Source organism: Lycium barbarum, chromosome 8, assembly GCF_019175385.1.
Source record: "Lycium barbarum isolate Lr01 chromosome 8, ASM1917538v2, whole genome shotgun sequence".
Classification (NCBI taxonomy): domain Eukaryota; kingdom Viridiplantae; phylum Streptophyta; class Magnoliopsida; order Solanales; family Solanaceae; genus Lycium; species Lycium barbarum.
In genome coordinates, this window is record NC_083344.1 from 4,390,727 (window position 1) to 4,403,057 (window position 12,331).

Here is a 12,331-nt window from a genome sequence, read left to right on the forward strand (position 1 = left end):
TCAGTTGTTAGAAAAGGACTTAGGTAGGTAGGCCTTGGGTCTTCATCAGTACTAAGATTAACTTCTTTCAAAGAGTCTACTGTGGCTTTCACCCCTTCTTCAAAGAGTTAGCTTTCTTCAAAATGCAAATATTCTTAAATGAGGATGCAAAGGTAGCTTGTGCTGAACGGTGGACGTCGTTCCACTCGTCATGAAATTTTGATCGCAACAGTGGACACGAATTTATCTTCTCAACCAAGGGCTGTGAGCATAATTCTTTCAAATCCAACTATTTACATATTCTTATCACTAACAGTTGTTTTAGCTCGTGGCATTTCTCGATGGATCAAGTGCACATAATCATGGATTTAACCTTCTTCAAAGTGGATACTGACATTGGACACCTGTTATTGGTTTGAATTCCTCAACTTTGTCATCACTTTGTACATATTTATTTATTTCAAGTCGCTAACAAGTTCTTTTAGAATGTGGTATTTTAATAAGATAACGAGATTGAAATCTTGCGTCGTATATTAAATTGTGGGGATAATTATGGATTTAACTTCCCTCACAAACGGGACACGGGTGTGGATATAAATGTGGATACCTTTCTACAATACTATTTTTTTTAAGTGGACGTGGATTTACATTTACATTGTGGATGTGGACGTGGAAGTAGAAGTAGATTTATATCGTGGAAAGAAATGTGGATCCATATTGAACATTGTGGACGTGGAAGTGGATTTATTTTTAAAGTGTGTGAAAGTGGAGGTGGATTTATTCTCTTGCACCGTAGAAGTGGATGGGGATTCAAATTTCAGTTCAGGCACCCACCTCCGAATGCGGGTATTTTATATTTCAGTTCAGGCACCCACCTCCGAATGCGGGTATTTTATATTTCAGTTCAGGCACCCACCTCCGAATGCGGGTATTTTATATTTCAGTTCAGGCGCCCACCTCCGAATGCGGGTATTTTATATTTCAGTTCAGGCACCCACCTCCGAATGCGGGTATTCTATATTTCAGTTCAGGCACCCACCTCCGAATGCGGGTATTCTATATTTCAGTTCAGGCGCCCACCTCCGAATGCGGGTATTCTATATTTCAGTTCAGGCGCCCACCTCCGAATGCGGGTATTTTATATTTCAGTTCAGGCGCCCACCTCCGAATGCGGGTATTTTATATTTCAGTTCAGGCACCCACCTCCGAATGCGGGTATTTTATATTTCAGTTCAGGCGCCCACCTCCGAATGCGGGTATCTTATATTTCAGTTCAGGCGCCCACCTCCGAATGCGGGTATTTTATATTTCAGTTCAGGCACCCACCTCCGAATGCGGGTATTTTATATTTCAGTTCAGGCACCCACCTCCGAATGCGGGTATTTTATATTTCAGTTCAGGCGCCCACCTCCGAATGTTGGTATCTTATATTTCAATTCAGGCACCCACCTCCGAATGCGGGTATTTTATATTTCAGTTCAGGCACCCACCTCCGAATGCGGGTATTTTATATTTCAATTCAGGCGCCCACCTCCGAATGCGGGTATCTTATATTTCAGTTTAGGCGCCCACCTCCGAATGCGGGTATTTTATATATCAATTCAGGCGCCCACCTCCGAATGCGGGTATTCTATATTTCAGTTCAGGCGCCCAACTCCGAATGCGGGTATTCTATATTTCAGTTCAGGCGCCCACCTCCGAATGCGGGTATTTTATATTTCAGTTCAGGCGCCCACCTCCGAATGCGGGTATTTTATATTTCAGTTCAGGCACCCACCTCCGAATGCGGGTATTTTATATTTCAGTTCAGGCACCCACCTCCGAATGCGGGCACCCAACTTATAATGCGGGCACCCACCTTATAATGCGGGTATCTTATATTTCAGTTCAGGCACCCACCTCCGAATGCGGGTATTTTATATTTCAGTTCAGGCGCCCACCTCCGAATGCGGGTATTTTATATTTCAGTTCAGGCGCCCACCTCCGAATGCGGGTATTTTATATTTCAGTTCAGGCGCCCACCTCCGAATGCGGGTATTCTATATTTCAGTTCAGGCGCCCACCTCCGAATGCGGGTATTCTATATTTCAGTTCAGGCGCCCACCTCCGAATGCGGGTATTTTATATTTCAGTTCAGGCGCCCACCTCCGAATGCGGGTATTTTATATTTCAGTTCAGGCGCCCACCTCCGAATGCGGGTATTTTATATTTCAGTTCAGGCACCCACCTCCGAATGCGGGTATTCTATATTTCAGTTCAGGCACCCACCTCCGAATGCGGGTATTCTATATTTCAGTTCAGGCGCCCACCTCCGAATGCGAGTATGTTGTGGATTCAACTTTCGAAACAGGGGGTTACAAGTGTAAATTTCTCCAACCCTGTCTTATTTACACATATATTTCTTTGTTGCTAACAATTGTTTTTAGCTGGTGGCTTTTGACAATATCGAAGTTGGCATCACACATCAACTCGTGGAACTATTTCTTCGGCAGCGAACTGGGGCAATTTGTCGGGAAGGATAATCAGACTTCCCGACACGGGTCAAGGATCTACCTCGAACACTCGTCTCCAATCACAAGTATTCTTTTGCATTCCAGCAATTCAATTTTCAAGTTCTATCATAATACCCAGTGTCATCATAATTCAACACTGGGATAATATTTTGCAAAGACTCGCGCCAATCGTTAGTCATGAGGTGTCGTATTTGTCCCAGAACTACACTCGACCTGATTCTCGTGTAACCCGAGATATGTAGGCAACTCAGAGGCCGGAGTTCGGTCATAATCCTCTCAAGTTTCCTTTAGCCGGGACAAAATAGGCTATTGAGTCAACGTCTTTGCCCGACAACTCTTTTCATCATTACCGGGCAAAGAGGGACAAGTTGTTGACACCCAATTTTGTCCCGCCTCTCCTCCGAAATACCTATTTACGCTTCTAATATTTTTTGGAAAATTAAAAAATATATATTTATATTTTTACTATAATTATTAGCCTCTTATCAATACCGGCGTTTCATTATTCCATTACAGTTACTAGCCATTATTATTATTATTATTATTATTCACAATTTTTATCATTTCGGCATTTTACCAGCTTACGCACACGCATCGCATTTTCTTTGCATAATTAAATAATAGTGTTTATTTACTGTGGATTTTCGAAATATTATTACACGGCTATTACAACGCCATTTTTTATCTGAGCACTAATAATTGCATATTTTATATTAAGTAATATTTTAACACAAGTTATTTAAATAGGTCTTTTATTTAAATGTAGTAACCCAATCAACCCATACTATTTTCGGACCAATTCATAAAATCAGCCCACATTTTAATTCATCTTAATTCCCAAGCCACATTTAAATACCAGCCCAATATTTTAAAATGGACCAGCCCATTACCTAAACACTTCGAAACGTCATTAATATGCGGGTATAAACTCAAGTATATTTTATAAATAACTCTTCAAGTTTGAATCAATCGTGCATATTTTAGCTAAGCATAGATAATGAGAAATAATAAAAAGGAAAAATAAAACTCACTTCCTCTTGAATTCTATTCATAAGCCTAGAGTTTTCTACATTGCTATATTCATATACATAATTTATCCAAAGATCAAAATTGCTAAATCTCTTCTCAAAAATTATTATTTATAGGTAAATTATCATATTTCCTACAAGTTTTATCTTGAATGGCATTTACTATACCTTCATATAAGGTTTTAGTAACCTTTTAAGTTTTATTTTAAAAATCTTCTTTTATGCAAACTATCTTTTTATAAGTTTTATTGCTAAATCGCATTTTATTTAAAGCCTTAGTGAAGATTTACAAGTTTTATTTAAAATGGCATTCAAAGTCCTCTTTTATACAAATTCTCACCTTCATTAATTAACCTAAGTTTGGTCGGATAACCGTAAGTTAACGGATCCTAAAGGGTGCCTAATCCCTTCCCTTTAGGATAATATAGAGCCCTTACCTAGAATCACACTGGTTAAGCAGACTATTAATTGAGGTTCAGTTTTAACTTTGCCTTAGTTAACCTCTAGGTGTCCTAATTCACCTTAAAAATTAATTAGGTGGCGACTCCTTAAATAAAAATAAACAGGAATCACCAATATGTCATACTCCCTATTTCGACCCGGTTAAAAAGGGGTGTGACAGCTTGGCGACTCCGCTGGGGAACTTAGGTTCTTAACCATAACAACTTAGGTTAATAGTTAATTTGTTGGATATTTGGTTTGTTTTCTTTTTTTGCCTTTATTATTGCTTTTTCCTTATATGCTTTTGGTTGTTTTTATTTTATTCCTTATGTAAATTTTCTATGTAATATGTATGTTATTGCTTTCCTTAAATTGGCATTCCGCTCATATTTCTTCCACTCCTGGAAAACTCACACATATTCACACACTTAAAGCGGCTTCGCAGTTTGCGCCCGTGCACTACTAAATTACCCCTTTAGTTGGATTGGTCTTGTGGATTTAGTCGATCGGCGATGCAGTCGACGGCCACGGACTTTCCACTTCCAAGTTGTCCGCTTGGGGGAGCCTTGTGTCATAGGAAAACCATTCTTAGTCTACCTAGGTAGAGCGAAAACCAAAACCTTGTAAGGACATGCATCATTTTAAACCTAGGAGGCTTAATACCCTTGGAGTATTAAGTTCATTAGTCAACCTTACCAAATGTCCAAATGAGTCTATGACTCTAAGTGACACTATTCACTATTTATGTGCATTATTTGAAGGACAAATATGTGGAATATGTGGATCTAATACTCTATAGATAAATATTTCAAGGAAACTGACATTTTGTTGCAGGTTGCCGTGGAGCATTAAATTAATGCCGGAGGTTGAAGATAACCAAAGGAAATTAGTGAAGTTGAAGTATTAGATATCTTAGGTTGATTTTGAGATGTATTATTGGCATGTAATAATTTTTATTCTTGCAAATTTAGTTTTAGGAAGAGTTATGGAATGATACATAAAAGACATGTTTGTCCTTCAAATGTTCGTTAGGCCTACCTCTGGCATAAAAAGGTCCCTTGCATTATAGAACGCGATTTATTATGTGCAATAATGTATTTATGCAATATTATGTCCTTACCGTATACTGACTCGTTTTCTTTTTCTTATTTTATCTTTTTTCTTTTAAACTTATTTTCAAAATAAAAAAGGTTGACTTGTGCTGAAGGGGAACTGACGGAGTATCCATATTTCACACGATCTAAAGCCAAGAAATCAAACTCTGACTCATCACTAATCACCTGGTTAACCAAAAGACTCGTTCTAAAATGGAGCAAATTTTGATTAATGCAACCACTTCATCTTAGTCATCTCTTAGTTTACCGATCACAAGTAATCCCACATCCTTTAATGAACCAGAAACACATTTGGAGACAATAGTTGCTGAATTAAGCCATATTGTACTTCAAAATCGGTCATTTTCTCAAACTCCACCACATATGACTCCATTTCAGGGGGTCGTTAGACTTTGCCTATGCCAGATTTTCAAAACAAGCAAACTATTTTACCTCTTCTCGACCAGCTCATTTCAATTTAGGCAACCCACATCAGGTTCGGCCCCCCCCCTTTATTAAAAAAAAAACACAAAACTCAAAAAGTCTTTATCACGAACTACGTCTGGCCTGATTCCTTTGGGATACGTAGGCAACCCGAGGCGGGTTCGGCCCTTCTATTTTAAAAATTTCAATATCTTCGGTTTGTCCAAACCATTTTAATTCCTATAAGATACATAAGGATTTTTATATAAGATTTCGGTCTTCCCACTTTTTAAATTCATGTGTCTTAGTATCTTCAAACTGGGACAAAATTTTGAAATCGATCAAATCAATTTCAAAAACTTTAATTATGAGTTCTCACTTTTCAATCGTTTAGAACCAAGTGGCTTCAGGACTGGAAACTGGGACAAATTTTTAGAAGTAGCATAAAAGTGGTCTTAAATGTTTAACAATTTTAAATAAAAGTCCACCCATATATCGAGTCTTCATAATCATTTTACCGATTAGAGCCACTAAGTATTTCCTTTCGAAGTCATCAAATCTCATTGCTTTTATTTTCAAAATACACTTTTTTAACTGAAACTCCCCGGCAAAGCAAAATATGTGGTGAGACATCGAAGAACGAGGACGCAACCGAAACAGGGATCAACTCAAGGGCCAAGTTCCCCGGCATGCACAAGTCAATCAATTTTCTTTTAAACTCACAATTTTTCTTTGCTGAGACAGGTTTAATTAACATGAATATGGTGCATGTTTGACTCATCTTAAAATTTAAATTATGGACATGATCAAAGAGTTAGCTTTCTTCAAAATGCAAATATTCTTAAATGAGGATGCAAAGGTAGCTTGTGCTGAACGGTGGACGTCGTTGCACTCGTCATGAAATTTTGATCGCAACAATGGACACGAATTTATCTTCTCAACCAAGGGCTGTGAGCATAATTCTTTCAAATCCAACTATTTACATATTCTTATCACTAACAGTTGTTTTAGCTCGTGGCATTTCTCGATGGATCAAGTGCACATAATCGTGGATTTAACCTTCTTCAAAGTGGATACTGACATTGGACACCTGTTATTGGTTTGAATTCCACAACTTTGTCATCACTTTGTACATATTTATTTATTTCAAGTCGCTAACAAGTTCTTTTAGAATGTGGTATTTTAATAAGATAACGAGATTGAAATCTTGCGTCGTATATTAAATTGTGGGGATAATTATGGATTTAACTTCCCTCACAAACGGGACACGGGTGTGGATATAAATGTGGATACCTTTCTACAATACTATTTTTTTTAAGTGGACGTGGATTTACATTTACATTGTGGATGTGGACGTGGAAGTAGAAGTAGATTTATATCGTGGAAAGAAATGTGGATCCATATTGAACATTGTGGACGTGGAAGTGGATTTATTTTTAAAGTGTGTGAAAGTGGAGGTGGATTTATTCTCTTGCACCGTAGAAGTGGATGGGGATTCAAATTTCAGTTCCGGCACCCACCTCCGAATGCGGGTATTTTATATTTCAGTTCAGGCACCCACCTCCGAATGGTATTTTATATTTCAGTTCAGGTGCCCACCTCCGAATACGGGTATTTTATATTTCAGTTCAGGCGCCCACCTCCGAATGCGGGTATTTTATATTTCAGTTCAGGCACCCACCTCCGAATGCGGGTATTTTATATTTCAGTTCAGGCGCCCACCTCCGAATGCGGGTATTTTATATTTCAGTTCAGGCGCCCACCTCCGAATGCGGGTATTTTATATTTCAGTTCAGGCGCCCACCTCCGAATGCGGGTATTTTATATTTCAGTTCAGGCGCCCACCTCCGAATGCGGGTATTCTATATTTCAGTTCAGGCGCCCACCTCCGAATGCGGGTATTTTATATTTCAGTTCAGGCGCCCACCTCCGAATGCGAGTATGTTGTGGATTCAACTTTCGAAACAGGGGGTTACAAGTGTAAATTTCTCCAACCCTGTCTTATTTACACATATATTTCTTTGTTGCTAACAATTGTTTTTAGCTGGTGGCTTTTGACAATATCGAAGTTGGCATCACACATCAACTCGTGGAACTATTTCTTCGGCAGCGAACTGGGGCAATTTGTCGGGAAGGATAATCAGACTTCCCGACACGGGTCAAGGATCTACCTCGAACACTCGTCTCCAATCACAAGTATTCTTTTGCATTCCAGCAATTCAATTTTCAAGTTCTATCATAATACCCAGTGTCATCATAATTCAACACTGGGATAATATTTTGCAAAGACTCGCGCCAATCGTTAGTCATGAGGTGTCGTATTTGTCCCAGAACTACACTCGACCTGATTCTCGTGTAACCCGAGATATGTAGGCAACTCAGAGGCCGGAGTTCGGTCATAATCCTCTCAAGTTTCCTTTAGCCGGGACAAAATAGGCTATTGAGTCAACGTCTTTGCCCGACAACTCTTTTCATCATTACCGGGCAAAGAGGGACAAGTTGTTGACACCCAATTTTGTCCCGCCTCTCCTCCGAAATACCTATTTACGCTTCTAATATTTTTTGGAAAATTAAAAAATATATATTTATATTTTTACTATAATTATTAGCCTCTTATCAATACCGGCGTTTCATTATTCCATTACAGTTACTAGCCATTATTATTATTATTATTATTATTATTATTATTATTCACAATTTTTATCATTTCGGCATTTTACCAGCTTACGCACACGCATCGCATTTATCTTTTAAACTCACAATTTTTCTTTGCTAAGACAGGTTTAATTAACATGAATATGGTGCATGTTTGACTCATCTTAAAATTTAAATTATGGACATGATCAAAGAGTTAGCTTTCTTCAAAATGCAAATATTCTTAAATGAGGATGCAAAGGTAGCTTGTGCTGAACGGTGGACGTCGTTCCACTCGTCATGAAATTTTGATCGCAACAGTGGACACGAATTTATCTTCTCAACCAAGGGCTGTGAGCATAATTCTTTCAAATCCAACTATTTACATATTCTTATCACTAACAGTTGTTTTAGCTCGTGGCATTTCTCGATGGATCAAGTGCACATAATCGTGGATTTAACCTTCTTCAAAGTGGATACTGACATTGGACACCTGTTATTGGTTTGAATTCCTCAACTTTGTCATCACTTTGTACATATTTATTTATTTCAAGTCGCTAACAAGTTCTTTTAGAATGTGGTATTTTAATAAGATAACGAGATTGAAATCTTGCGTCGTATATTAAATTGTGGGGATAATTATGGATTTAACTTCCCTCACAAACGGGACACGGGTGTGGATATAAATGTGGATACCTTTCTACAATACTATTTTTTTTAAGTGGACGTGGATTTACATTTACATTGTGGATGTGGACGTGGAAGTAGAAGTAGATTTATATCGTGGAAAGAAATGTGGATCCATATTGAACATTGTGGACGTGGAAGTGGATTTATTTTTAAAGTGTGTGAAAGTGGAGGTGGATTTATTCTCTTGCACCGTAGAAGTGGATGGGGATTCAAATTTCAGTTCAGGCACCCACCTCCGAATGCGGGTATTTTATATTTCAGTTCAGGCACCCACCTCCGAATGCGGGTATTTTATATTTCAGTTCAGGCACCCACCTCCGAATGCGGGTATTTTATATTTCAGTTCAGGCGCCCACCTCCGAATGCGGGTATTTTATATTTCAGTTCAAGCACCCACCTCCGAATGCGGGTATTCTATATTTCAGTTCAGGCACCCACCTCCGAATGCGAGTATTCTATATTTCAGTTCAGGCGCCCACCTCCGAATGCGGGTATTTTATATTCAGTTCAGGCGCCCACCTCCGAATGCGGGTATTTTATATTTCAGTTCAGGCGCCCACCTCCGAATGCGGGTATTTTATATTTCAGTTCAGGCACCCACCTCCGAATGCGGGTATTTTATATTTCAGTTCAGGCGCCCACCTCCGAATGCGGGTATCTTATATTTCAATTCAGGCGCCCACCTCCGAATGCGGGTATTTTATATTTCAGTTCAGGCACCCACCTCCGAATGCGGGTATTTTATATTTCAGTTCAGGCACCCACCTCCGAATGCGGGTATTTTATATTTCAGTTCAGGCGCCCACCTCCGAATGCGGGTATCTTATATTTCAATTCAGGCACCCACCTCCGAATGCGGGTATTTTATATTTTAGTTCAGGCACCCACCTCCGAATGCGGGTATTTTATATTTCAATTCAGGCGCCCACCTCCGAATGCGGGTATCTTATATTTCAGTTCAGGCGCCCACCTCCGAATGCGGGTATTTTATATTTCAGTTCAGGCGCCCACCTCCGAATGCGGGTATTCTATATTTCAGTTCAGGCGCCCACCTCCGAATGCGGGTATTCTATATTTCAGTTCAGGCGCCCACCTCCGAATGCGGGTATTTTATATTTCAGTTCAGGCGCCCACCTCCGAATGCGGGTATTTTATATTTCAGTTCAGGCGCCCACCTCCGAATGCGGGTATTTTATATTTCAGTTCAGGCACCCACCTCCGAATGCGGGTATTCTATATTTCAGTTCAGGCACCCACCTCCGAATGCGGGTATTCTATATTTCAGTTCAGGCGCCCACCTCCGAATGCGAGTATGTTGTGGATTCAACTTTCGAAACAGGGGGTTACAAGTGTAAATTTCTCCAACCCTGTCTTATTTACACATATATTTCTTTGTTGCTAACAATTGTTTTTAGCTGGTGGCTTTTGACAATATCGAAGTTGGCATCACACATCAACTCGTGGAACTATTTCTTCGGCAGCGAACTGGGGCAATTTGTCGGGAAGGATAATCAGACTTCCCGACACGGGTCAAGGATCTACCTCGAACACTCGTCTCCAATCACAAGTATTCTTTTGCATTCCAGCAATTCAATTTTCAAGTTCTATCATAATACCCAGTGTCATCATAATTCAACACTGGGATAATATTTTGCAAAGACTCGCGCCAATCGTTAGTCATGAGGTGTCGTATTTGTCCCAGAACTACACTCGACCTGATTCTCGTGTAACCCGAGATATGTAGGCAACTCAGAGGCCGGAGTTCGGTCATAATCCTCTCAAGTTTCCTTTAGCCGGGACAAAATAGGCTATTGAGTCAACGTCTTTGCCCGACAACTCTTTTCATCATTACCGGGCAAAGAGGGACAAGTTGTTGACACCCAATTTTGTCCCGCCTCTCCTCCGAAATACCTATTTACGCTTCTAATATTTTTTGGAAAATTAAAAAATATATATTTATATTTTTACTATAATTATTAGCCTCTTATCAATACCGGCGTTTCATTATTCCATTACAGTTACTAGCCATTATTATTATTATTATTATTATTATTATTATTATTATTCACAATTTTTATCATTTCGGCATTTTACCAGCTTACGCACACGCATCGCATTTATCTTTTAAACTCACAATTTTTCTTTGCTGAGACAGGTTTAATTAACATGAATATGGTGCATGTTTGACTCATCTTAAAATTTAAATTATGGACATGATCAAAGAGTTAGCTTTCTTCAAAATGCAAATATTCTTAAATGAGGATGCAAAGGTAGCTTGTGCTGAACGGTGGACGTCGTACCACTCGTCATGAAATTTTGATCGCAACAGTGGACACGAATTTATCTTCTCAACCAAGGGCTGTGAGCATAATTCTTTCAAATCCAACTATTTACATATTCTTATCACTAACAGTTGTTTTAGCTCGTGGCATTTCTCGATGGATCAAGTGCACATAATCGTGGATTTAACCTTCTTCAAAGTGGATACTGACATTGGACACCTGTTATTGGTTTGAATTCCTCAACTTTGTCATCACTTTGTACATATTTATTTATTTCAAGTCGCTAACAAGTTCTTTTAGAATGTGGTATTTTAATAAGATAACGAGATTGAAATCTTGCGTCGTATATTAAATTGTGGGGATAATTATGGATTTAACTTCCCTCACAAACGGGACACGGGTGTGGATATAAATGTGGATACCTTTCTACAATACTATTTTTTTTAAGTGGACGTGGATTTACATTTACATTGTGGATGTGGACGTGGAAGTAGAAGTAGATTTATATCGTGGAAAGAAATGTGGATCCATATTGAACATTGTGGACGTGGAAGTGGATTTATTTTTAAAGTGTGTGAAAGTGGAGGTGGATTTATTCTCTTGCACCGTAGAAGTGGATGGGGATTCAAATTTCAGTTCAGGCACCCACCTCCGAATGCGGGTATTTTATATTTCAGTTCAGGCACCCACCTCCGAATGCGGGTATTTTATATTTCAGTTCAGGCACCCACCTCCGAATGCGGGTATTTTATATTTCAGTTCAGGCGCCCACCTCCGAATGCGGGTATTTTATATTTCAGTTCAGGCACCCACCTCCGAATGCGGGTATTCTATATTTCAGTTCAGGCGCCCACCTCCGAATGCGGGTATTCTATATTTCAGTTCAGGCGCCCACCTCCGAATGCGGGTATTTTATATTCAGTTCAGGCGCCCACCTCCGAATGCGGGTATTTTATATATCAGTTCAGGCGCCCACCTCCGAATGCGGGTATTTTATATTTCAGTTCAGGCGCCCACCTCCGAATGCGGGTATTTTATATTTCAGTTCAGGCGCCCACCTCCGAATGCGGGTATCTTATATTTCAGTTCAGGCGCCCACCTCCGAATGCGGGTATTTTATATTTCAGTTCAGGCACCCACCTCCGAATGCGGGTATTTTATATTTCAGTTCAGGCACCCACCACTGATATGCGGGTATTTTATATTTCAGTTCAGCTGCCCACCTCCGAATGCGGGTATCTTATATT